Source organism: Rhodnius prolixus, unplaced genomic scaffold (genome assembly GCF_049639745.1).
Source record: "Rhodnius prolixus isolate KJV_2025 unplaced genomic scaffold, Rpr scaffold_21, whole genome shotgun sequence".
Classification (NCBI taxonomy): domain Eukaryota; kingdom Metazoa; phylum Arthropoda; class Insecta; order Hemiptera; family Reduviidae; genus Rhodnius; species Rhodnius prolixus.
In genome coordinates, this window is record NW_027411606.1 from 2119639 (window position 1) to 2145934 (window position 26296).

The following is a 26296-nucleotide window of genomic DNA, read 5'->3' on the forward strand; positions in this document are numbered from 1 at the left end:
TTCACTTCCACACATGATAGATGATTTAATTATTATGTAATAAAAACTGTCCATATATATATAAAGCTATATAAATTTATGTAATTTATATAATGTAAGTTTAATGATTTCTTCTTCTTTTTTTAATACATCTGAGAAATAAATTTGGATGAGCAGTTTATAATATTTATTTTGTTGCAATAATACAAACATTGTTTTATATTTCTTTTAAGAAAAATATCCAGAAAAAATTGGACATTGTTAGATTAATTTTGTCGTACTACTTATTGCTTTAGGCACTTGTGTTTCCACAAGGTATATTATATATAATAAATAAGTTTACGATATATTAAAATAGTTTATTTTTATTATTATTATTATTATTATTATTATTAAAAACAAAACACAGAAATTTTTCAAACAATGTCCCTTTCCTGGAATGGTATATTATTTTTAAATCTCTAATCTTGTAAAAAATCTAAAATATTTGTATAATTTTATTTAATTTTTTTTACAAAAAAAATTATTCTTTAATAATCTTGAAAGCCATTTAAGTTTGTCTTTTAAAATTTTGAACTCAAAATTTTTGGAGGGTTAGGGTGTCCAAAAAACCAAAAAGTACACATGCATTTTATTATTATTATTTTTTAATGAAAAAAATTCTAAGAAATATTATTTAAATATATTAGTGTTATATAATATAATTAGGCCTGAACCTATATATTTCTTACATATATGTTTATATATACGTCTTCATTTATTTATTTCATTTAAATATATAATATATATTAAGATTAAATTTAACAATCCTAAGAAAAATGTTGACACATTATTTTTTTATAATTTTTGTTTTTTCTTTTTCTTTTTTTTTCTTTTAATAACTATCAGTCGAAAGCTAGCTAATAGAGCTCCACCGAGGCTTCCTTTAAATATTCTTTTATTTCCATTTATTTATATATATATATATATATTTATTTGATATGTTCGGCAGTATCTGTTACACGGTTAAAAAGTACTTTTCTGATATATATATATAGATATATATATATATTTTTAATATTATTTTTAAATATATTGAAAAATAAAATTGTATTTATTTTTACACATATATATTTTCCAAAAAAATAAAAATAAATCGGGTTTGGGTTCTCTGATTTGTTTTGCTTTTTTAAATGTAGATGTAATTAAACACGCCAATAATAAACGTACAAAAAACGGAACGATTTTTTTTTTTTTTTTTTAATATAGGACCTATTCCAGAATTTTGTAATTTGAGAGAGTCAGAAAAAAAAAAAATCAGTCTTAGAGTTTTTGTCAAGAAGTTGGTTTAATCGAGGAAGTTAATCTTACGTTAGGAATGGAAGAAAATGCAGGGCTAAGGGCTAAAAGAAGTTGGAATTGCACCGCATCCATGTTCTTGAAAACGAATTTTTGATAGATCAACGAAAAGCTCCCAACAATCCTAAATGTTTCGAGATCAGCTGAAAATGAGGTGTTCCATTTTTTTGGGCTTACTTTGCGGAAAGAAGGATAATCACCTATCCACAAAAAGCTCTGCAAAGAGAGAAATTTACGAGATGTATGTTACCATTGTAGAGCTTGCCTAAAGTGCGTAAGTAAAAGAGTACAGAGGCTGTGATGCATTTTGAGAAGATTATAGAAGCGTTTCTACGCTTATTTTTCTACACTTTAAAAGATTTATTTCCTCCATGACATTTACGACACTATTAATGTTCAATGGTTTCTTTTAAAGGTGAATTTTTTAGTATGTATTTCTTTTGAGTGAAGACATTTTTTGTTCAATGTTTTTGAATTCCTACAGAACGGTAGTCGATTAAAAGTTTTTTGGAAACACTTTGGTAGCTGCATCAAATATCCATTATTTTATTTTTTTTTAAATTTTTTTTTGTTTTGTTTTTAACTTTGAGCATACTAACATAAAAAATAACTTCTTGTCTCTAATTTTTCTTTTTTCATTAAATATCTCATTACGGCTACAATTAAATATATTTCTTTTTTTTTAATTTAATTTATTTTTTCATACATATAAGTATATATATAATATATAAATATTATAAGAATTGTAATAAAATAGAAAAGAAAGCTATTCGATTTATTTTATTTATTATAATTAATTACTAATACCTTTGTTTACATTGTGCATTGGTGGGCAATAAAAAAAAATAATAATTAAAAAATAAAAATTAATAAACTTAAAAGATATTTAAGAATTTTTCTTGCCTCACCTGATATATAATAATTTTTCTTTTTTCCATATATAGTATATAAATATATTAAATATTGTAGCAACTATTAATACATAAAAAAATATAAATATAGGACAAAAAAAACAACATGTCTAATTAACCAGATTTAAAGTAGTTCAGACTCAAGAGAGAGACATCGGGGGGAAAAATCATCTTCTATTTTTTTTTTCTTTTCCTTCAAATAAATTAATTTTTATTATAAAAAATAAAATTAAAACTTTTTTTCTGAACATTCTTCAAAAACTGGGTAATTTTAAACGAATAATAATAATAACAATAATAACTTAACTTTAATATGAATACATACTAAGGGCTAAAGTTCAAAATTTGTCCTAGCTGGGGTTAAAAGTGTGGTGGGCTACTTATCCCTTAGAATTTTTTGGTTTTGTTTTTAACTGCGTAGACTGGGGCCAAGAATTAAAAATTTTGGTGTAAATAGTTTTTAAGAAAAGCATGAAGACAATTCATTTCAGATATCTGACAATAAAAATCTTTTGATATTTACTAGGGGGGAGAGGATTCACATTGATAATCAATTTCAAAACAGAAGAAATAATTTGATAGAACAGTGATTATAAAAATCTATAGAGAAATGATTGGTTGAATAATTAAATAAATTAAAAAAAAAAAAAAAAAATGAAGTAGAATTCAATGGAGTAGCCAAATTCTAAAATGTAAGGATGGAGACCCATTCTGATCTATCTGTAGAAATAGGGGGCGCAACACTTCTACCGTCCAAGACCAAATCTCAAATTTTAGCCCATAATCAATAACATGAAAATAAATTAAAGTACTTTTTTAAAAAAATCAAAATCAAAATAGCATAAATCACTGAGAGAATATCTATAAAAAAAGAAACGAAGTGAAAAATTAATAATTAAAAAAAAACACTAATTTAATTCTACTTAAAAATTAAGAGACAACAAAAAAATATACATTTAAGTTTTTCATTTCGATTAATTTAAATCTTCAGTTTTTCATTTAATTAAAAAAATAGGTATAAGAAAACAAAATAAAGAAAATTAACTAACGTAACTTCTAAAGCCGGTTGGGCAATGGCAGGCTTTTCATTCTTTCAAATTTATTCATTTATTATTTTAAATAATTTTTTGTTTTTTACTTAATTTTATTTATATAAATACTTTTTGTTTTTTAAATATTTTTAATGATTTTTTTTTTTTAATTATTATTATATTTATAATACAAATACACAACACTAAAATATAGTAGAAACACAAAGATATCTTAGAAACATTTATATTAATAATTTTTTTATATATATTTTTTTTTCTTCTTATTTTTTAAATATATATAAATATATATCTCCTTAACAAAAACTTACAGTTTAAAATGTTAAGTATAAGGGTTGATTAAACGCCAAAAGGTACACAAATCAGCAAGTACCCAACATTTCATTAATACTTCATTAATATTTAAGTAATTTTACTGCATTAAATTTCATTTATTTTTTTGAATTTATTAGAGGTCACAGACCCTTATGCTGGCCATTTTCGTCTACAAAATATTTGTTCAAATAGAACACTATTTCTTAGATTGACTGTAATATCTAATCAACAAACTATTAATCACAGGTTAAAAAAAAAAACTTTATAAAAAAAAATATGAGGTTAAAAAATTCAAAAACTTTTTTCAAAAATGCTTGCACCAACATTCATCAATGATTTTGTTTATTTTATTTATTTATTTTTATTTTTAAATAAAAATCTTCGGTTTAAGTTCGTAATTCGATTAAAGCAATTGTTACTTTATTTAGTAGTCAAGCGTTTTTAATAATAGGTAATAATTAATCTGGCTTTATCGCAAATAATATAGTTTTCTTCAATTCTCAATCTAGGTATTCTTACCGCAGTGTTATATATTTGGAATATAAGATATGCATATTTTTATGACAGCTAATTATACCAGTATTTTACCTACTATAAGTAAAATTAGAGGGACTACATTAAATTACAATTGAGAAATGAATAATTATTGTTGAATAATTTACTGGATATTACCTATGCGTTATTTGTACTCACAAATACTTCGGTAAGAAGAATTCTAGACTGAAATATTGTTTTAAATCCGTGATTCAAATTTAAACAGTAGCCGACTCTAACTTTGTCTTTTTCTATTTTAACATGCATGTATATGTGACTACTCAGAATAAAGGGCCTAATAAAGATAAATCAGAAGAATAATTTGGAATAAAGCTATAATAAAGTACCTATTTAATTACGAAGACATAATATACATTTTATCATAATTATAACAAAAAATAAAATATTATGAATGAACTAAGGGAAGGGATTAGCTATGCGGTTAGCGTATTGGATTCCCGCGTGGAGGTTCCGGGTTCGAATCCAGCTGCTGACCCTTAGATTTTCTCTTCCTAAGAGCTTCTTACAGCTCACTGGCCGGTGATGGACAGTGTTGTCTGTAACGAGAGAACACTGTCTGGAGGCCGGCAGTGCACTGAAAAAAACTCCGGGCGCCAATAACCTCAGATGTTGACGCGATTTAAATCAATAAAAAAAAAAAATTATGAATGAACTGGCCAGCATAAGGGTCTGTGACCTCTAATAAATTCAAAAAAATAAATGAAATTTAATGCAGTAAAATTACTTAAATATTAATGAAGTATTAATGAAATGTTGGGTACTTGCTGATTTGTGTACCTTTTGGCGTTTAATCAACCCTTATACTTAACATTTTAAACTGTAAGTTTTTGTTAAGGAGATTTTTGGACTTTTTGGATAGATTTTCCTTTTTGTCTGTTTTGCAAAGTTACATATCTGCTTTACAGATTTTATTAAAATTTGGAATAATAAATTCTACCATTATAACCTAAAAAGGTGTTAAGTCCGAACCGTAACTACCACTGGAGCGATCTTTTTAAAGAATGATTATAGTTGCGGTCCCCCAAACCATCCTCAATAACAATTTTTTAGAGAAAGCGTTTTGAATAAAATAGGAAGATATTTGTACGTAAATAGCAAAATTAAAAAGCGATTTCAGTACTTCCTTTTAAGAGGAGTAAGAAAAATAAACTGCGATTACAGTACTTCTCCCTAAAAGGCAAATATTTTGAATCGAATTCATTGATGTAAATAGGTTCACTCATTGATAATTTTAACGATTGCAGTACTTCCTCTTAGTAGGTGTAAGAGCATGGTGGCACTTCACAGCCACGTAGAGGAGCTTTAACCACTTCTTCGTGGTAAATTTTATCCAAATCGAACTAAGCGTAATAGAAATATTGGTAATAATAGTATTAGAAAAGGCCTTACTTGGGTGGGGCAAACTCCCCTCCTTATGAGTCATAGCGACGAGACTTTTAAAGTGCAAATCTGTACAAAATTTCGATTCGAATGACACTTTATTCATGAAAATCGGTTCACGTTTCGATAATTTGAAACGATTACCATACTTCCCCCTAATAAGGGTAAGAGCAGAACGTCGTTTAAATGTTACGTAGGAGTGCCCTAAACCTTTCATCCTGCCAAATTTTATTAAAATCGGGTTAACATTTTCAGAGTTATTAGTAATAATAATTTTGAGAAGGGGCCTCACATATATGGGGCTAACTCCTCCCCCATTTGATGTACAGCGTCGAGACCCCCAAAAGGCACATCTACATAAAATTCCGAAACGAATGACACCTTATTCATGAAAATCGGTTCACGCGTTTAGGCGCTACGTTGTTTACAAAAAAGGTAACAACAAGAAGAACAACAACAAGAACAAGACCAATTTTTGAAAATGCCGTTTTTGCTCATTTTCAGTAACTTTTTTCTCTTAATATATTAAATCTGGGTCTTGACAAAAAAATTACAGTTATAAAGGAGGACTTGCCCTATAATTTAAAGAAAATTTGGGAATTTTATCTTTTATAGAAAAAGAGAAAAAAATTGTCAAAGTTGGGTGTTTTTCAACGTTACACTTTTTCGTGCAGTTTTTGATGGTCAACCCTTATACAACTGTCCTACCGGACAGTTTTAATAAAAGTAAACAAATACTGAAAAAAAATATTTTTTATTTCAAAAAATCTTTTTCTTTAAAAAATTTTGTTTATAAGGACTTTGGAGGTAAAAACTGATATTTCAAATATTAATCCCTAAAAAAACAAAGATAAAAAATAAAATAAATCAAATAAAAAAAATGAAAACAGGTCCACTTAGGTTTAAAAGTGCTTCCATTTATTAAATTGAGCATTTTTTATTTTTATTTTTAATAATTAGTTTTTAAAAACTAATTATTTTAGATTTTTCTTTGATAAACATAAACAGGTACTAGATACAAAAAAAAAATTAAAATAAAATAAGTTTGTTTCAGTTTAATTATTTTTGAAGACTTTTAATAGTCAACCGGTCCGTCAAATTAATTTAAAATAGAAATTTTATGGAATCCGCATTTATTTATTTTACTGGAAAAATAAAGACACAGAAGCACAATTATTTTGAATGTAAAAAAACTAAGGCTAAAACTTGCTATCTTATAGTTTTGAAACAGTGACCCTAAAAGTTTACTGATTGTACTGTAAAAGGAAATTATTTAAAACCTTTCAAGTAAAAACGAAGTAATTTTTTTTGGTAACTCAAAAGTAATTTTTATACTTACTATTAACAACAGAAGTGTGCATTAACGCGAGTTGTACAAAAATAAGTAAGTATACAGTGTGGGGGGGGCGCCCCGCCCCGTTCAGAATTCTTTGCTGCAGTCATTTAATAGAAACAATTTTGCGAGCTATTTAGCCCACATTATTAAAAGGGAAAAATATCTAATTACATTTTACAAGATCTCAAATAAACGGTTTAGCACGAGAGAGGGGGGAAAAAACCCTTTTTGTCGAATTTTGTTGGATTCCTTTTTCTATGGAAATAAATTGAAAAAAACGAAAAATAGAGAAGACTACGGCCATTTAAAAAGAGAAATATATCCAATCACCTTAATTTAAAAAAGATAAAATTTATTATTACTTCTTTTCTTTTTTGTTAATTAATTTTATTATTTAATTTATTACAAATAGTATAAACTTATGGCTATATCACAATGAAAAAAGAATATTTAGAGAAAAAAACAGAACAATTAACATATATAACAATTAATATGAGATATGTTTATTTTTATTAATAATTTTTTTTTTTTCATTTTTAAAAATTTATTTACTATAAAAATTACTACACCGCAGTCTAATAAATTTAACAAGGAATGGTTTGATCAATTAGCAAGTTTGATGAGCGTAAGACAAGATATTTTATTGTAGAATTCATAATTTATAAAAAAAAAATTTAAGTTATCTATGTATCCAAAAACGTTTTATTCTATAAAAATGAAATTTATATAACTCCAAAAAAGAGGATTAATTTCATTCAAAATCATCTAATATTATCTAATAATAATTTCATTTTTCAATTATTTTCAGAAATTGAATTAAAAATGTTAAGCTCGACTAAAAATAAAAACCTAAAGGGAGAAAAAGAAAAAACGATTATTAGAAAAACCTTTCAACAAAAATTAGATCTAATTGGGATTAATTGTATACTGGGGACATTTTTCAAAAACATTATATATAATTTTTAATACTTCAAATATTACTTTTCCTGAATGAAGCTGAAACCTTTTACGTGGAGTTTATATATAAGCATTAAATATTATCCCATAAATCTAACAGTGCAATCTCTACGCTAAACTATCTACCTCGGATAATGGGTGAAAATCAAAAACCGGTCAGGACTACCACAAAAAAGCATGCAACGACGGATAAAATCAGATATTTACTAGTACGTTATACGTTGAATATTTCAATCACTTTTTAGCTTTTTATAAAAAATTAAATCATTAATTTGACAGATTGAAAAGAAAAGATTAAGTATCAGAAAAAATGTTTTAGTTTATGTTCAGAAAGTTAGAACATATGAAATAAATAAAGATTACCTGAAGAATAGTCCTGCTGGCAGAGTGGCAGATTTCCTTGACTTCTTTATATTCCAGAATAAAATGGATTAGAATCACCTATTATTTACCGGCATACTGCTTGAAGTAAAGGGTCCATAGAGAAGTAATTATATCCAGATGAAAGCTGAGCATTACTAGACAACCTGGGAAAGTTTTGGTAAGCACTGGATAAAGGCAGATAACTCCTGACTGCAATTTTTACCACTGTGCTCATTTCAGCAGGCTATTAAACAATAAAATATATTCAAACTTTAAATTAATAAACAGTAAGTTGGTGCAAAAATATAAATTATGTTAATAATTTTTTTATTTGTAAAGAGAGCAATAACAAATTTTGATGCGCATCAAAACTTCGACAATTGAGTTTATGTTTGATACTATAATATTCATCATTAAAAAAATATATACAGTGGGTCAAGAAATTATTGGCACACTAAACTTTACAGGGTTTTCATTTTGAAAAAATCCAAAATTTATATGTTAAATATTTCTATTTCCCAAAAGAGTTATAAAAATACATTATTGAAGGGGAACAAATAAAATTTAGATAATCCGTCAAAAATATAAACAAAAAATAACTTTTGGGTAGTCAAAAAAGTATTGGCACACTTTTATTTATTTATGTATATATTTATAAATTTAAAGTTTTAATTTACTGGATATCACTAATATTTTGTCATCTTACCATTGGCATCTATGATAGCCTGTAGTCTTCTTGGCATCGACGATACAAGATTTTGAGTAATCTCTTCTCCAATTTTACGCCTTTCTTTTAACAAAACTTCTTTCAAATCATTTTTGAAAGAATTTTATTCTTTCTTACTTGCAGGCCCAACAGATACCATAAGTGCTGGATTGATATCCGGAGACTGTGGTGGCGTTTTCCATTGCCTGGGAACGTTGTGCAGCAACCATTCTTTTGTTTTATATGCCGTATGCTTGGGGTCATTGTCCTGTTGGAAGATGAAAGTATGTATAATTCCCAGTTTTTCAGCGCTACTTTTTAAATTATGCTGGAAAATATCGACACATGCTTCGGCATTCATAATATTGTCAATGAAGGTTAAGTTTCCTACACCATTCCATGACATACACCCCTAAACTAAGACACTGCCACCTTCATGTTTTACAGAGGCCTTACATGTCTAGCTTGAAACGCAGAAAACTTACGTAAATAAGGACCTAGAATTCTGTAAAAATGTTATTTGTTCAGATGAAAGTAAATTTAACATTTTCGGCTGTGATGGGCGTAGGTACAATTGGCGAAAACCAAACACTGCGTTTCAAGCTAGACATGTAGGGCCGCCTATAAAACATGAAGGTGGCAGTGTCTTAGTTTTGGGGTGTATGCCATAGAACTAACACACTAACATTCTTTGAAACAGAATTGAATTGTACTAAAGAAGATAAATTAGTCACTAATACGGCATAAACAGGGTGAACTAGAATTTATTTCTTGAGTTGGAGTTTAGTTTATTTGAAAACTATTTAGAATGCCACCTATTACTTTCTTAATAAGATTGATTCTGAAACTTTACATAATTGAAAAAAAAAGATTCAAAATGATTAATAATTAAAAAAATAACAGAAGTAATGCCTCGAATATAAACATAAAAAAACTAGTCTTACCTGAAAAATAACATTATACGTGAAGTATGCAGGTTTACTAATTATCTCCTAAACCTAACTGTAACGTTCAAAGTAATAGTAATAGCAAATATTGTAGCTTTTACAATTCACATCCACATCAAAAGAGCGAACTATCTCTCACTGCAGAAGTAAGAAAGTAATTAATAAAGGAATAAGCAAAATATATACACTGGGCCAAAAAAGTCTGTGAACACTAACCTAAATTTTATTACTTTTATTATTATCTTATTAGAAACTTCTTTTATTTTCAAATGAAATATACTATTCGATAGAGAGAAACCAGAGTTTTTCATTTTATATTCAATCTTTTATTTTTGTTCAGCAGGAATATCACAATTAAATGTTTAACAAAACAACACCCCAAACGAATGCAAAAAAAGTCTGTGAACACTTTGCAGAAATAAATCATTCTCACACATTGTACGTGAATTATAAATTTTAAAAACTTGTAGGACCTCCTATGTTCCTAATCACTTCCAACAAGCGAGCTTTCATCGATCCTAATAATTTTGTGGTCGTCAATGTTGGAATTTTATCCCACTCTTCTAAAATAGCGTTTTTTAGTTGTTCACGGTTTCTTATTCCTCGTTTATTTATTTGGCGTCTGATTTCATCCCACAAATGTTCTATTGGGTTAAGGTCTGGCAATTGTGGAGGGGTGTTTAGGCGCCAGAGTGTATTATTTAAAAGCCATTCCCGAGTTTTTAGTGCGGTATGTTTCGGGTCATTGTCTTGTTGGAAGACAAACGTTCCCTCCAACCCTAATTTTTTTGAATTTTCTTTTAAATTGCGTCTTAATATATCCACATACACATATTGGTCCATCATACCATTAATTAGATCTAACTTGCCCACTCCTTTAGCACTCATGCACCCCACACCAGAATGTTGCCTCCCCCATGCTTAAAAGTAGGCTTCATATTTTTCATTTTCATAGCTTCATTTCTTTTTCGCCACACTTTTTGTCGTCAATCAGACCCACATACATTGAATTTCGACTCATCTGAAAAGATTACGGTTTCCCAGAAACTAGAAGGCTTAGAAACATATTCTTTCGCGAAATCCAATCGACGCTTACGATTTATTTTATTGATTAAAGGTTTTTTCCTCGGGACTCGACCGCAATAATCGTATTCATGTAATTTATTTCTAATTGTATGTGGTGTTACGCTTACACATAACCACTTGATAATTCTTGACTGATTTTTTGAGCGCTTGTCCTGGGTTCTTCTCGAACAGACTTCAGAATTTGCCGTTTATGAAAGGAATTAAGTTTTGGTGGCCGTCCACTGCGTGGCCTACTAATCACATTTCCGTACTTTTTAATTATATTATGCACCGTTGAAGGGTTTTTTTGAACTATCTTCCCTATTTCTCGAATACTTTTTCTTTCATTTCGCAACGTCACAATAAGTTCTCGAATTGGTCTGGGAACTTCCATATTAGTGGTTAAATATGTACTAATTAGATTATTTATTCACAAAACTGACTGTAGTGGTTTCTACAATACAATAGAGAACTTTGAAACTTTATTCAATCGTTTTTCTGTTTGTTATCTTAATGTTTTTACATATTTATACAGCTGTTCACAGACTTTTTTTGCATTCGTTTGGGGTGTTGTTTTGTTAAACATTTAATTGTGATATTCCTGCTGAACAAAAATAAAAGATTGAATATAAAATGAAAAACTCTGGTTTCTCTCTATCGAATAGTATATTTCATTTGAAAATAAAAGAAGTTTCTACTAAGATAATAATAAAAGTAATAAAATTTAGGTTAGTGTTCACAGACTTTTTTGGCCCAGTGTATATATTACTCTATCACTGTGGCCAAAATAACAGAACAAGGTGTACATCCAGAAATACTGATTATCCAAAATCAAGGTGAACCATTTCAAAAAAAAGTTAACTTCTCTTAAACCCACCCGTTCATTTAGAGATAGTGTTGGTTTATAATAAAAGAAAGTATTATTTTTTTAATAAAATTACAAAACATGTATATTTTGAAATATCACTAACATTACCATTCATTTGTCATAACTTCAATGTAAACGTAGTATACCCAATTTTAATGTCGCTAATTTATGCTTTTGTATCCCTAATCGGTTTTGGACTTCCTTACATCATCAGACGTTGATAAATAAGTTTAAATATACATATATATGTACGTTACTGAACTCTAATTACACATCGTCTCCATAATACACTACACTTACAGACTGAGGGAGGTTACCTATAAGGTTACAAGATAACACATGATTAGTAGTGGGGATATTTAAAATGTCAATGAGCAGTAAAACATTTTGTGTAAAAATGGTGAATAAAATTAATGAAAATTTAGTATAAGTTTAATAAGGCTGGTGCATTTTGTATACACTTGTATTTGTTAGAATAGTATTTTACGTGAGGGGGCGCAATTTATGCAAACAGAAAACAATGAATTAAACCACGTTTGTTTGTACTGGGAAATATTTTTAAATTAAAAGAAATTATTATAAAATTAAATGTTGATAAAAATGTGATTCTAATAGAATCGTGCATAAACAGTAAAATCTTGATAAATTTTTGCAGTAAAAAGTAAGCAATAAGCTGTACTGATAGTATACTCAAGCTTTTTATTTTTGTATACAAAAAGTGATCCCTGTAGTGTTTAGGTAAAGTTTGATTAGATGTCTGAGTCTTTGGTACGGAATGACTTTAAATAGCTGTCCGAGTGATAGATAATTTTGGTCTTTAACTTGTTTTTTCGAATGGCTTTGTGTTTGTATGCTTCTATTCTTCAGTGACGTCCATACGACTACGCTTTCTTTCTTATGTATTAGACACATAGTGTTGTTGATATTCTACAATCGGTGAACGCGGTTGATGAGTTGATTTGCTTAAATTGAGTCCGTTTTGTTGTATTTTTACGAGTGGATGCGTTCTTTGTATCTGTATGATTTTTCCAGTTTTTGACAGTATTATTATTATAGTCTGGACAGACCATGCAGTTTGTAAATATCGCTGTACTCTTTATGGTTTTTTCTTATATGTGCACGTATCCTGTTTCTTGGTATACTGTTGATCCTAAACACGTTTTGAGGCCTAGTTTTTAGAACAGGTAACATAGTTTGTAAGTCTCGTTTCTGATATAAGTACTCTTAGAGAATACGTTGATTGGTTCATTGGATTTGGCTAAGATAGTTTGTACTGAATATATTTTTAACGATGTTGGTACTGTTACCGTTATTTGGATTACTGTTAGAATGGTGTTGAGTTCTCGCTTATACTTAGTTGGTGCAGGAAGGTAAGCTTTTCAATCTGTCAGGAGTCGGAGAGCGGCTAGTTTATATTAAGCAGAATCGTGGAAACTGAATTTCGAATTCTAACTTGTTGTCTTTTTTAGACGGCGTGGTATCCTTGTTTTTTCATATTTTACAGATCATCATTTTAAATAACACTCATACCTCCTTCACACAGTCAGCATGAGTAGGGAGGACGGAAACATAGTGGAAATCTAATTCTCAACACCATCAGATCAACCTGTGATGATGTGTTGATGAATGTTCAATGTAATGATGATTGTAATGTACGGCACCCGACATACTCGTATGTTACAAGTTATGTAATTGATACATAAAATGAGCTACATTTCCAAGAATATTTCAATGACCAACGAGTTAATTTTTGTTGAAAATATAATTTTTTATTACTAACAAATGCTAGTAAATAACAATTTTTTTCATAAAAATACTACAGTAATTGTATACTTGTACCATTGTATTTTTCAATGAAATAAAAACATAAGTTCATGGAAAAACTATTTATCGCCAGCCAGTTTATATTAAGCAGGATCGTGGGAACTGAATTTCGAATTCTAATTCGAAGTCGACAGTGCACCAGTTTGCCTCAGTAAATTCTTTACGCAATAAAAACAGTTGGGTATTACAATTTTTTTAAAAATCTCGATTTTTTTAAATTCCAACTTTACTGGGATTTTATTAAAAATTCTTATTGAAGCAACATTCGGAAGCAGTGTTTTGTTCTGACAAAACATTTCTGTGTTTTTTTTTAACCTTGTCGCAGGTCAGTAAACACTTTCTTTGCTTCTAATGTTGTATTGGTGCTGGTTTCCTCTAATAACTATTTCTTTACTTCATCTTTGTAAAATATATTTATCTCTGTGGGTTCGTTGGATCTCTTTCACTGTCAAAGTGCTGCTGTACTGAGAAAGGAATTTTACAACCTTATTAACAAATATAAAAATAAATGTGTCAGTGAGAACATTGATTTCATTCTCAACTCCAAATACAACTGTTTATATAGATCCTTAGCTACACTCGGATTACCAGAGCCATATCTGGATTGGAAAGTAAATATTAAAAAAGTGAGAGTGGTAGCGCAATTAAGGCTGTGCAATTTGTCCAAGGCAAGGTTCTATATTAATGAAACCTGTTATGAATTTGATGAAAAGAATCTTTGCCTCATTTGTAACTCTTTTTCTCCAGATTCAATTGTTCATTTCCTCTTTGAATGTACCTCACTGTTACCCGTCAGAAGTCACTTTCTCTACACGTACCATTCTTCAAATGAATCTAAAAATGATAACCTTCTCAAGTTGTTAGACATAAATAGTGTGCAGCAAATTAATGATATTTACAGTTTTATGCACCAAGCTCTGAAGCTCAGAAGTTTTTTGCTCTTAGAGTGATAACTGTTGAGTAATTTATGTTTAACTAATTAAGCTATTTTCACTCATGTACATATGTCTATGAGTTATGTTTTAGTTATCCACTTGTTTACCTCATAATGAATAGTTTCCTTTATTTTATTACTATATTAATGAAATGCTATTTTATTTTATTTATTTATTTTGCTTTATTTTATCTTTCTATTTTGTATTTTTCATTTATTTACTTCTATTTTTATTTTTACTGTTTGTACATTTTTGTTACAACTCCCAGCTAAAGTTATTTACCTATAAGCTTGTAAATAATAAATAAATAATACTTCATCTTTGCCTTAGATCCAGCTTGTGTAGAGAGAGAGAAGGCAGAGTCATGATCTGCAATTGTTGAAAGAGCATTTTTCCACTTTCACAATGTTTTTGTTTGCAGCTTGAAAATTGAGTTGCGTCAGATATAAATCCTTATAACTCTAGTCCATAGCCCATTCTTGAATGGAACAGTGCTAAAAAGCTATTCTTAACACTTCCAAAGGAACTTCATACTCAATTTTCTCAATAGGTAAAATATCTGTGATAGCCTTTACTCAGAAAATTGCAATGATTTAGTACGATTTTTAAAAATTAAAATTAACTGTTCAATTATGATTGTAACTTTAAATACTTTAATAAACAGTTATTTTTGTTAGAAGTGATTTTGTTTCTTCTTTAAACCTCATTAAACATTTTTCAGAAGTGGGAATAGCACTCAAAGTTTGAAGTTTTTAACAAAAACAAGTTTCAAGTGTTAGTTTTGTGCAGGGTAAAAACTATTCAGGACTAGAGTTTTTATTGTGAAGATTGGGTTTGAGCTTTGAAGGAGGTATTGAGGAAGTTGAAAAGAACGAAGATTCACTACGTGATGTAACAAGGGAAACAAATGTTTACGATGAGGTAAAGCAAGAAAAATTTTTAATCACTTTTAAGGATGTAGAATGTGGAAGATATAATTAATGAGTTTGATGGCACTGTCATTCCTGTGGAAGAATGGGAAAAGGATTTCGAAGAAAATTCTTTATTATTTATGTGAAGTGATCTACAAAAATTAATATTTGCCCGAAAGTCATTAGCTGGACCGGCCTTGAAGTTTATTAATAGTGAAAGAGGTAACAACAATTGGATAAGCTTTAAAACAGTATTGTTGGCCAAGTTTTCTAAGAAAATCCATGAACACTTACCTGCTAGGACACTTGAGAGTACAGGTACATTGAATAAGTAAGTATCGTATGTCGAAATGAAAGCTCTTTCCAGAGGTCTAATTAATGATTCCTCATTGATGCTTTATATTATAAATGGAATTACTGATTTTCCACAAAATAAGATAATTTTGTATGGAGCCAGAAACTTGAACGAATTTAAAGCAAAGCACGCTGTGTATGAAAAAGGTATTGGCTAACGATAGGTATGTCATTACGGATCCTCAGGATCATCCTCTAACCCAAATGCCTTATGAAGGTGTACATTCTCCTGAAAATATGAAGAAGTGGATTTCTAATACTGCGAACATCGGCGATTAAATACAAATATTTTCTAATAAACTATTTTTAGGGTAAAGAATGATTGACCATCTTCAAATTTACAGATCAGGTTTATAAAATTATGTCATTGTTTATTAAGCTATTATGTTTAATACTGTAATAATGATTTGGAAAGAAGATAGATTATGTATGGCAAAAGTATTTTATTTAAATATACATATATAATACGAATAAGGTTAGAGCTCTACAGTTGGCTTAACTATAGATCTACGATTTGGTTCGTCTTTATAATGATTAACTATTATGTGTCTTGTCTTATGTGTGCTTGTAGGTGGCAACAAGCTATGATTTATGATTATGACTTTAAATAAACAGTAACTTTAGTTAGAAGTGTTTTCGTTTCTTCATTAAAACGTATAAATATACTACAATTGTAACATAAACATGAATATTACATATTACAACTAAAGAATACATTACTAGTAATTGACTATTAACAAAAGTTGTTTGTATATTTACATTGGATGTTTCTCAACGTCTTTTTCATTTGATGAACAGTTTTACGGTAGTCTCCCAGCATTGGCTATTTTAAACCTGAAAATCGTCATTATTCAATCAAATAGTGTTTATAAGTGGTAATCTAGAAATAAATGCGTTCTATTCAATGATACTTCAAATTAAAACTCAACTGTTTTTTAAGTTACAAAAATTAAAAATAACATAACTTATGGTACATTTGCACACACTGATTATAGAATTTCAAAGGTCGTTCACTAGTTAGTTGTTATTATTTTCTTTCCCTCAGTATTCTAAACTGTGATTGAATGTTTGTAACTCTTAATAATTTGTGATAAATTGATAATGCCAAAGAAGGGGAATGAAGTGTCGGCACTCGCGAAAAAAGTTATTTTTATACGGAGTCAAAAAAAATAATATCGGGAATTCGCTGAATTTCTCTACTGTAAGATACGTTATTAAGGGATATGAGGAACGAGGCACAATTGAAAGAAAAAAGTTAACACAAAGGTCGCCCGAAGAAGTTAAATTGTAGAATGAAAAAAAAATGAAACATGAAGCTCATGAAGAATCCAACGATAAGCGCACAGGCCCTAGCTTGATTACGGTGCAATCAACTTCAGGTGTCCGTGTAAGCGAAAGGAAAATAAGGAATGCTTTGCATTCTGACAGTCTCCACGGTAGAGTGCCAAAAAGAAACCTTTCATCAGCGAAACGAACAGCAAAAAGTGGCTTGCCAGGGAATTTCTAAAGAAGCCACTCTGCTTTTGGGAAAATATAGTGCTCTCTGAAGAAAGAAAGTTCAATTTGTTTGGATCTGATGGTCGTAGGACAATCTGGACAATGAGGAACAGAAGTAACAAAATGTTTTCGTTATAGTGAAACACGGAGGTAGACATGTAATGGTTTGGGGATGTGTTGCCTATAATGGATTTCATTTCCAGAACAAATGTAAAAAATTGAAAAAATCCCTCTTTCTTTTGACGAGTTTGTTTATAATTAAAGGTATTAAAATAAGTATTATTTTTTTAAATAATATCTCAAAACATGTTAAAACATTTGTTATTACCTAAATTTAAAATGAATCGTTGAATTTGTCATCATAGTACTGTAATAGTTGAATCCCTTACAAAGTTTGCACCTGATGATTATTCATAATTCATAATGAATTCAATTTAAATATATAGTGAATGGGGAATTCTACCTCTACCCGTTTCCACCTTTCCGCACGTCAACTACACTTACTGCCTGATCGAAGGAGGTTACATACGTGGTTACAACAAATCACATGGTGTATGTGTATAATATTTAAAATATTTAAAACATTTTTTGAAAAATAATGAAATTAAATCAATGAAACCTAGTATGTATTTAAGTTTCGAGTATTTGAGCAGAAAATACTGAATTATAATACCAAGTTCTAGGAAATATTATAAAATTAAAAGAAATTATTATAAACATTAATAAACATGTAATGTTACTTAATAGTTAATACTTAAATATCATATTAACTCTTGCTCTTTAACAAAGATCGAACAACAGATTAGTATGTTGTTTACGCTTTTACTTAAAGGCTTTAGCTTGGTTGTGGAAATAGGGGCGATCTATTTTACAGTGTATGTAGTAAAAATAATTGGAAAATTATACAACCTAGCATTCGCTATCAAATGCAGAAACAGCTGCCTTCTTGTAAAATTAAGAGACGACTTCTACTTTTTCATATTGTTTTTACTTCTTACATTCTAAAATTGATGGATCCTACATTAAAATCTAGCTTTCCCTTAATACTAGCTATCAAATGTAGAATCAGCAGTATTCCTGAAAAATTAAGAGACGGTTTCTACTTTTCGAAAAAGCTAATACTCCTTACTTGCAAAATAGATCGACCCTAAATGAACAACCTAACTAAGCCCAAAATATTAACTACGAAATGCACAATCAGCAGCATCTCTGTGAAATTAAGGAACGATTTCTACTTGTTCCAATGGCTTTTACTACTTACTTTTCAAAGCAGATCGATCCTACATGTACAATGAAGCACTAGCCTTAATAGTAACTAACAACTGCAAAATTCAAGAGAAATTTTAAGATAATTTCCGCAGTTTCCAATCGTTTTTACATCATATTTTTCAAAATAGATCGACCCCACTTCTACCAACTAAGCACTGACCTTAATATTAAATATAAAACACTAAAATAGCTGAATACCTATGATATTAGGAAACTATTTCTACTTTTTCAAATGATTTTTACTTCATATTTCTCAAAATGAAACGTCCCTAAAGTAAATAATAGCTTCATCCTTATTATTAACTATCAAGTTTTGCATCAATAGCTTACTAGCAAAAGTAGGTGACAATTTCCAATTTCGCCATGGTTTTTGCTTCTCATTGTTCAAAAAAGGCAATCCCTATTTCTATATCAAAGTACAGCCCTCAATATTAGCTATGAAAAATCAGAAACAGCAGCAAACCCGTGAAATTAAAAGATTTCAAATTTTTCTAATTATTTCTACTTCTTAGATTACAAAATAGATCGACCCTATTTCTACAACCAAGCTCTGGCCTCAATATTAAGTATGAATTACAGAAACAGCAGCAAACCAGTAAAATAAGAGACGATTTCCACTTTTTCCAATTAGTTTTACTACTTACACTGTAAAATAGATCGCCCCTATTTCCACAACCAAGCTCAAGCCTTAATATGAAGTACGAATTACCGAACAATTAGCAAACCAGTGAAATTAAGAGGCGATTTCAACTTTTCCAATTATATTTACTACATACACTGTAAAATAGATCGCCCCTATTTCCACAACCAAGCTCAAGCCTTAATATGAAATACGAGCGTTATGTATTATAAATGTATATATATTGTATATTAGAGGTATTATAAATATATTGTATATTAGGCTGTATTATATACTCGTATATTGTTTATTAGTGTGTGTTATATAATATTGTAAAGTGTTTTATGTATTGTATGTTATGTATATTAGAAATTGTAGATATAATTCTGCATTATTATGTATATATAGTTTATTGTTTATTATTATGTATATATAGTTTGTTTATTATTATTATTATGTATAAATATATATGTATAAATGTGGTACATGTTATGCGATTCTGTAAATAAACTCCCTATCAGCAGGGTACTGTTGGTAGGCAAAAAAAAAAAAAAAAAATATGAAATACGAATTACCGAACAATTAGCAAACCAGTGAAATTAAGAGGCGATTTCAACTTTTCCTATTATTTTTATTTCTTACATTGTTAAATAGATCGATCCTATTTCTACATTCAAGCTCTGGTTGGTTTGTACAAACACTTTATTCACTCACAGCAAAAAACGATGGAAATATAAGGAAATGCGAGCTAGTTTGGCCAATCAAATGGTGTTTTCTTTTAAAAAGAACATCAATACCGAACCGTCCTGGATGTGACAACTAGGGACGATCTTTTCTATTCACTTGCAGCTATAAGCGGTAGAAATATAAGGATATGCGAGCTAGTTAGATCATACAAACAGTGTTTCCATTTAATACGAACCATAATACAGGACAGCCCTAGCTGTTACAAGCTTTTTCCATACCTTAACGGCTGAAATCGATGGAAATATAAAGAAATGCGAGCTAGTTTGCCAGAGAAACGGTGTTTTCCGTTATTAAGAAGAACTATACAGAACAGCCTTGGCAGTTACATCTAGGTTGGATCTTTTTCTATTCATTCACTGCTAAATTAATGGAAATAAAAGGAAATGGGAGCTAGTTTGGCCAGAGAAACGGTGTTTTCTTTTAATAAGAACAACAATACTGGACCGCCCCGAAATAACAACTAGGGTGGATCTTTTTCTATTCTCTCACAGCGAAAAATGGTGGAAATATAAGGAACTTCGAGCTAGTTTGGCTAATCATGTAGTGTTTTCCGTTAATAAGAACGACAATACAGGACAGCCCTGGTTGTTACAACTATAGTGGACTATTTCTATTCATTAACTGCTAAAATCGATGGAAATATAAGGATATGGAAGCTAGTTAGACGAATCAAGTGGTGTTTTCCGTAAATGAGAATAGCAATACAGGATAGCTCTGGATGTTACAACCAGGATGGATCTTTTTCTATTCATTAACTGCTAAAATCGATGGAAATATACGAGCTAGATTTGCCAGAGAAACGGTGTTTTCCGTTAATAAGAACGACAATACAGGACAGCCCTGGTTGTTACAACTATAGTGGACTATTTCTATTCATTAACTGCTAAAATCGATGGAAATATAAGGATATGGAAGCTAGTTAGACGAATCAAGTGGTGTTTTCCGTAAATGAGAATAGCAATACAGGACAGCTCTGGATGTTACAACCAGGATGGATCTTTTTCTATTCATTAACTGCTAAAATCGATGGAAATATACGAGCTAGATTTGCCAGAGAAACGGTGTTTTCTGTTAATAAGAACAACAATACAGAACAGCCCTGGATGTTACAACTAGGGTCGATCTTCTTCTATTCACTTACGGCTAAAAACGATAAAAATATAAGGAAATGCGAGCTAGTTTCACCAATGAAGTGGTGTTTTCTTTTAATAAGAACAACAATACAGAACAGCCCTGTATGTTACAACTAGGGTCGATTTTCTTCTATTCACTTACGGTTAAAAACGATAAAAATATAAGGAAATGCGAGCTAGTTTCACCAATGAAGTGGTGTTTTCTTTTAATAAGAACAACAATACAGAACAGCCCTGGATGTTACAACTAGGGTCGATTTTCTTCTATTCACTTACGGTTAAAAACGATAAAAATATAAGGAAATGCGAGCTAGTTTCACCAATGAAGTGGTGTTTTCTTTTAATAAGAACAACAATACAGAACTGCCCTGCATGCTACATCCAGGGTGGATCTTTTTCTATTCACTCACTGCTAAAACCTATGGAAATATAGGGAAATGCGAGTTAGTTTCACCAATGAAGTGGTGTTTTCTTTTAATAAGAACAACAATACAGAACAGCCCTGGATATTACAACTAGTGTGGACCTTTTTTAATCACTCACAGCTAAAAACGAAGGAAATTCGAACTAATTTGGCTATATGAAATGGTGTTTTCTTTTAATAAGAACGAGCAAGTTAGGATAGGCAATTTATGTTCGCAAGTAATGTGAATTACTATACAGAGCAGAGCCACATGTTACAACAAGCTTAAATTTTTATCTATTCATTCACAGCAGTAAACAAACAAAATGCGAGGAAATGCAACCTAGTTAGGCCAGAATTTTCTACATTAATATAGAAAATAATAATAAACGGAGGATATTTAAGGAAATGCATGGGGAAATGAAGGGTACTCGGAAAGGAGTTCGGAAAAAAGAATTTTTGATTGGTGGGCAATTAGCCTCACAAAAAGATACCGCCAAAGAGAAAACTTTGTCTGAAAAACAATGAAAGTGAACAAAACTAAACAACCAAGAACATCAACAAAGAGAAAACGAAATACAAGAAGACATTATCAACGAAAAGCGAATACAAAAGCGTCGGCCTGAAGTAAATTAAATCTGCATAAATACAACAAATTGCACAAAAATGAAACCATTAATGTGTAAAATCGGTGATTGTGTTTTTCGTCGCTAATTATTGTGTAGAATCGTTCAATCGACTTTAGTTGAATAACTAGGAATCATTTGTTGGTCAAAGAATGTAAAAAGTCTGTATTGATAGTAAAATGTTAAATTTTGAATTTGTGTGCCTGCATAGTGTGCTAGATTTTGGGGATCATGCACGTATTGTTCGTGATTTTAAGCTAGGGTACCCGCAGAGACGCAGGGAAGTGTTATCGCTAATGAAAATCTTTGTATTTATAAGTTTAATTAAATTTGGAAAAATTATAATTTTAAGCTACATTTGAGCTTTGAAAATTGTACTGTCTCTGTTAGCCTACTCCCGGGAGTAGTTGCCCGGGGAGCACCTCGAGGAGGTAGAGATCAGTTTCCGCTCCCCAAAAAACGCCTTTCTACCCATAACCGCATTCTAGTTGGTCTTTTAAACAGGCATTGGGGTACGTAGAACTCCAGAGACAATGGCAAAAATGAATCTGGAGAAAATTGGAGGGAATAAAGGAATAGGGTAAACAAATAGTTTAGTTATTGAGGGAAATACAGGGAGATCTGCCTGCTTAGACCAGTGACTAGAATGACGGGAACCTAGATTTCTAGGATTGGGCAATTAGGGAAATAGGGGGTATAATCAGAAAGGCTTTCGGAAAAAAAAGGGTTTTTGGGCTGGTTGGTAATAGGGCTGACAATAAGATACAGACTTGAAGGAAACTAAGTCTGCAAAACCAACAAAGAAAACAAAATTCAAGAAACCAATAACCACTACAAAAGGAAAACGAAATCACAAGAAGACGATTAACAAAGCGAAGGACAGACAAAAGCCTTCGCTTGAAACTAAACAAATCAACCAAGAAACGACAAAAACTGAAAAAACTGAAACGTGTAATGTGTAAAATCGGTGCTAGTGTATTTTGTCACGAAGTGTTGTACAGAATGTGTATCCCAAATTAGTTAGAATAATTGATTCACAGTTGGTCTAAAAAAAACGAAGTAAAACATTTTTAGTGGCCACTAAAATGTTTTAAATAATTATAATTCCAAGTATTCATTTAGGTGATTAGTGAACATGCAATTAGTGAAATGATTTAATTTTTTCATGCATTATTATCATGCTATTAGTTACACCATATTAATTGAATATGAAAATGTAAAATAAGTGGAATTATAATTATTATTAAAACGCAAGATTATGATAGAAATTTGTAAAAGTAAGTGAATCAATTATTAATAATAAAACACCTAAAGATTTCCGACTGAATGCGAACCTGTTAATGTAGAAACAATCATACTCATGAGGACTACCTGTTGCTGGGGAAAGTTCTCCATAGAATCAGGTTATTGCTATATCCTGAAACATAAAAAGAAGATATCCTGTCCATAGAATCCTCATGGGCTCTCAGCTCACTTGGAGTGGTTCGCCTACTAGGGATGTATTCTAAACTAAGCAAAGTGATTACTAACTTAAATTTCTACTGAACTTAAAGTTAGAAGACTAAAAATGGGTTACTTGATGCACCCAAACGGAGCCTTTGAGAATGCTATCAATAATAGCTAGAAAAGATCACCTACTCTTGGACGAATTTGAAATGAAACCTTCTCGACAAGATTCCCAATAGCCGGCTAACGCAATCAACTTGTTCAACCGTTTTCTCCTTCTAATCGATGTCTCTCTTTTACCTAAATACTACCAGGTTTTATATTATTAAAACGTAGATTAATTTATAAAAATATATTGCCAGGAAATATACTCTATCTGTTCCAAAAGAAACAAAGTCCCTTAAATGCACCAATAATACTAAGTGTACAAAAAAAAATATAAGCGAAATTTAAATATATACCAATACTTCAAGAGCACTTCAACAGTCTGCAAAACAAAATTGAAGTGTTCACCTAAATTAGTTTAGGATGTGTTTTTATTAGATGATATGCACTGAAATTACTATTATAGTCGGTATGTAACTAATTAAACTATTTGTTCCAAACAATTTCCTTAATAACTACTTATGAACTAATGTTAGATCCACTAGTGGGGGTTCCAAATTATATGCATTTCTTCTGAGCTGAAGGATGGATACTGCACCAACTTACAACTAAGCTAACTTATAAACTAATTACGTAAGCTATCCACTGAGGTTCTTGAGATACGGTTTCTCCTGACGCGGTAGGGGCATACTGCCCATCACACAACTAAGCTAACTTATAAACTAATTACTTAAGCTATCCACTGAGATGCTAAGATATGGTTTCTTCTGAAATGGAAGGGGCATACTGCCCAACTTAAAACTAAGCTTAAGCTAACTTATAAACTAATTACTTAAGCAATCCAATGAGATTCGTAAGATATGGTTTCTTCTGATATGGAAGGGGCATACTGCCCAACTTAAAACTAAGCTTAAGCTAACTTATGAACTAATTACTTAAGCTATCCATTGAGGTTCTTGAGATACGGTTTCTCCTGACATGGTAGGGGCATACTGCCCATCTTACAACTAAGCTAACTTATAAACTAATTACTTAAGCTATCCATTGAGATGCTAAGATATGGTATCTCCTGAAATGGAAGGAACATACTGCCCAACTTAAAACTAAGCTTAAGCTAACTTATAAACTAATTACTTAAGCTATCCATTGAAATTCGTAAGATATGGTTTCTTCTGAAATGGAAGGGGCATACTGCCCAACTTAAAACTAAGCTTAAGCTAACTTATGAACTAATTACTTAAGCTATCCATTGAGGTTCTTGAGATACGGTTTCTCCTGACATGGTAGGGGCATACTGCCCATCTTACAACTAAGCTAACTTATAAACTAATTACTTAAGCCATCTATTGAGATTCCTAAGATATGGTTTCTCCTGAAATGGAAGAGGCATACTGCCCAACTTAAAACTAAGCTTAAGCTAACTTATAAACTAATTACTTAAGCTATCAATTGAGTTTCGTAAGATATGGTTTCTTCTGATATGGAAGGGGCATACTGCCCAACTTAAAACTAAGCTTAAGCTAACTTATAAACTAATTACTTAAGCTATCAATTGAGTTTCGTAAGATATGGTTTCTTCTGATATGGAAGGGGCATACTGCCCAACTTAAAACTAAGCTTAAGCTAACTTATGAACTAATTACTTAAGCTATCCATTGAAATTCGTAAGATATGGTTTCTTCTGATATGGAAGGGGCATACTGCCCAACTTAAAACTAAGCTTAAGCTAACTTATAAACTAATTACTTAAGCTATCAATTGAGTTTCGTAAGATATGGTTTCTTCTGATATGGAAGGGGCATACTGCCCAACTTAAAACTAAGCTTAAGCTAACTTATGAACTAATTACTTAAGCTATCCATTGAGGTTCTTGAGATACGGTTTCTTCTGATATGGAAGGGGCAAACTGCCCATCTTACAACTAAGCTAACGTATACACTAATTACTTAAGCTATCCATTGAGATTCGTAAGATATAGTTCTTCTGATATGGCAGGTGTATATTTCCCAACTAATTACTTAAGCCAACCATTGAGATTCTTGAGATACGGTTTCTTCTGATATGGCAGGGGCACACTGCCCAACTTACAAGCTAACTTATAAACTAATTACTTAACTATCCATTGAGATTGCCGAGATGTAATTCTTCTGAAATGGCAGGTATATATTTTCCATTTAATTACTTAAGCCATCTATTGAGATTCCTAAGATATGGTTCTTCTAATATGGCGGTGGCATAATGCCCAACTTGTAATTATTTACTATCTAACTAAGCTAACTGCAGATGATGTGAATAAAAAAATAGAAATCATTGAAGTAATATCGCGTAGTAGACTATAAGCTTAAATTATTGTATTCACATAAAAACTAAACACGTTTGACAAACGTGATATTCTCTAGATATGGGTTTTGTCTGACCTGAAGGAGTATTTCGTCCAACTTACATCTAACATAACTTACCAACTAATCACATTTTTAACACTTGGATATTCCTAAGTAATGGGATTCCTCTGACCTGATGCAGTATTTCGTCCAACTTACGGATACTTAACTTACTAACTAATCACCGTTGGCACTCGTTGATATTCCTAAGATAAGGGTTTCGTCTGTCTTGAAGGAATATTTCGTCCAACTTACAGCTAACTTAACTTACTAACTA

General features: G+C 30.4%; 2 long non-coding RNA genes across 2 annotated transcripts; both read right to left on the reverse strand.

Moving 5' to 3' along the window:
* Window positions 1–929: 929 nt before the first annotated feature.
* On the reverse strand, window positions 930–9827 carry LOC141455086 (uncharacterized). Its single transcript, XR_012459143.1, has 2 exons — window positions 8890–9827; window positions 930–8427 (listed from the first exon to the last, which is right to left on the reverse strand). It is a non-coding gene; the product is annotated as an uncharacterized lncRNA (long non-coding RNA).
* A 6488-nt stretch (window positions 9828–16315) lies between these two features.
* Window positions 16316–18504, reverse strand: LOC141455084 (uncharacterized). Its single transcript, XR_012459141.1, has 2 exons — window positions 17619–18504; window positions 16316–16627 (listed from the first exon to the last, which is right to left on the reverse strand). It is a non-coding gene; the product is annotated as an uncharacterized lncRNA (long non-coding RNA).
* Between the last annotated feature and the right edge of the window lie 7792 nt (window positions 18505–26296).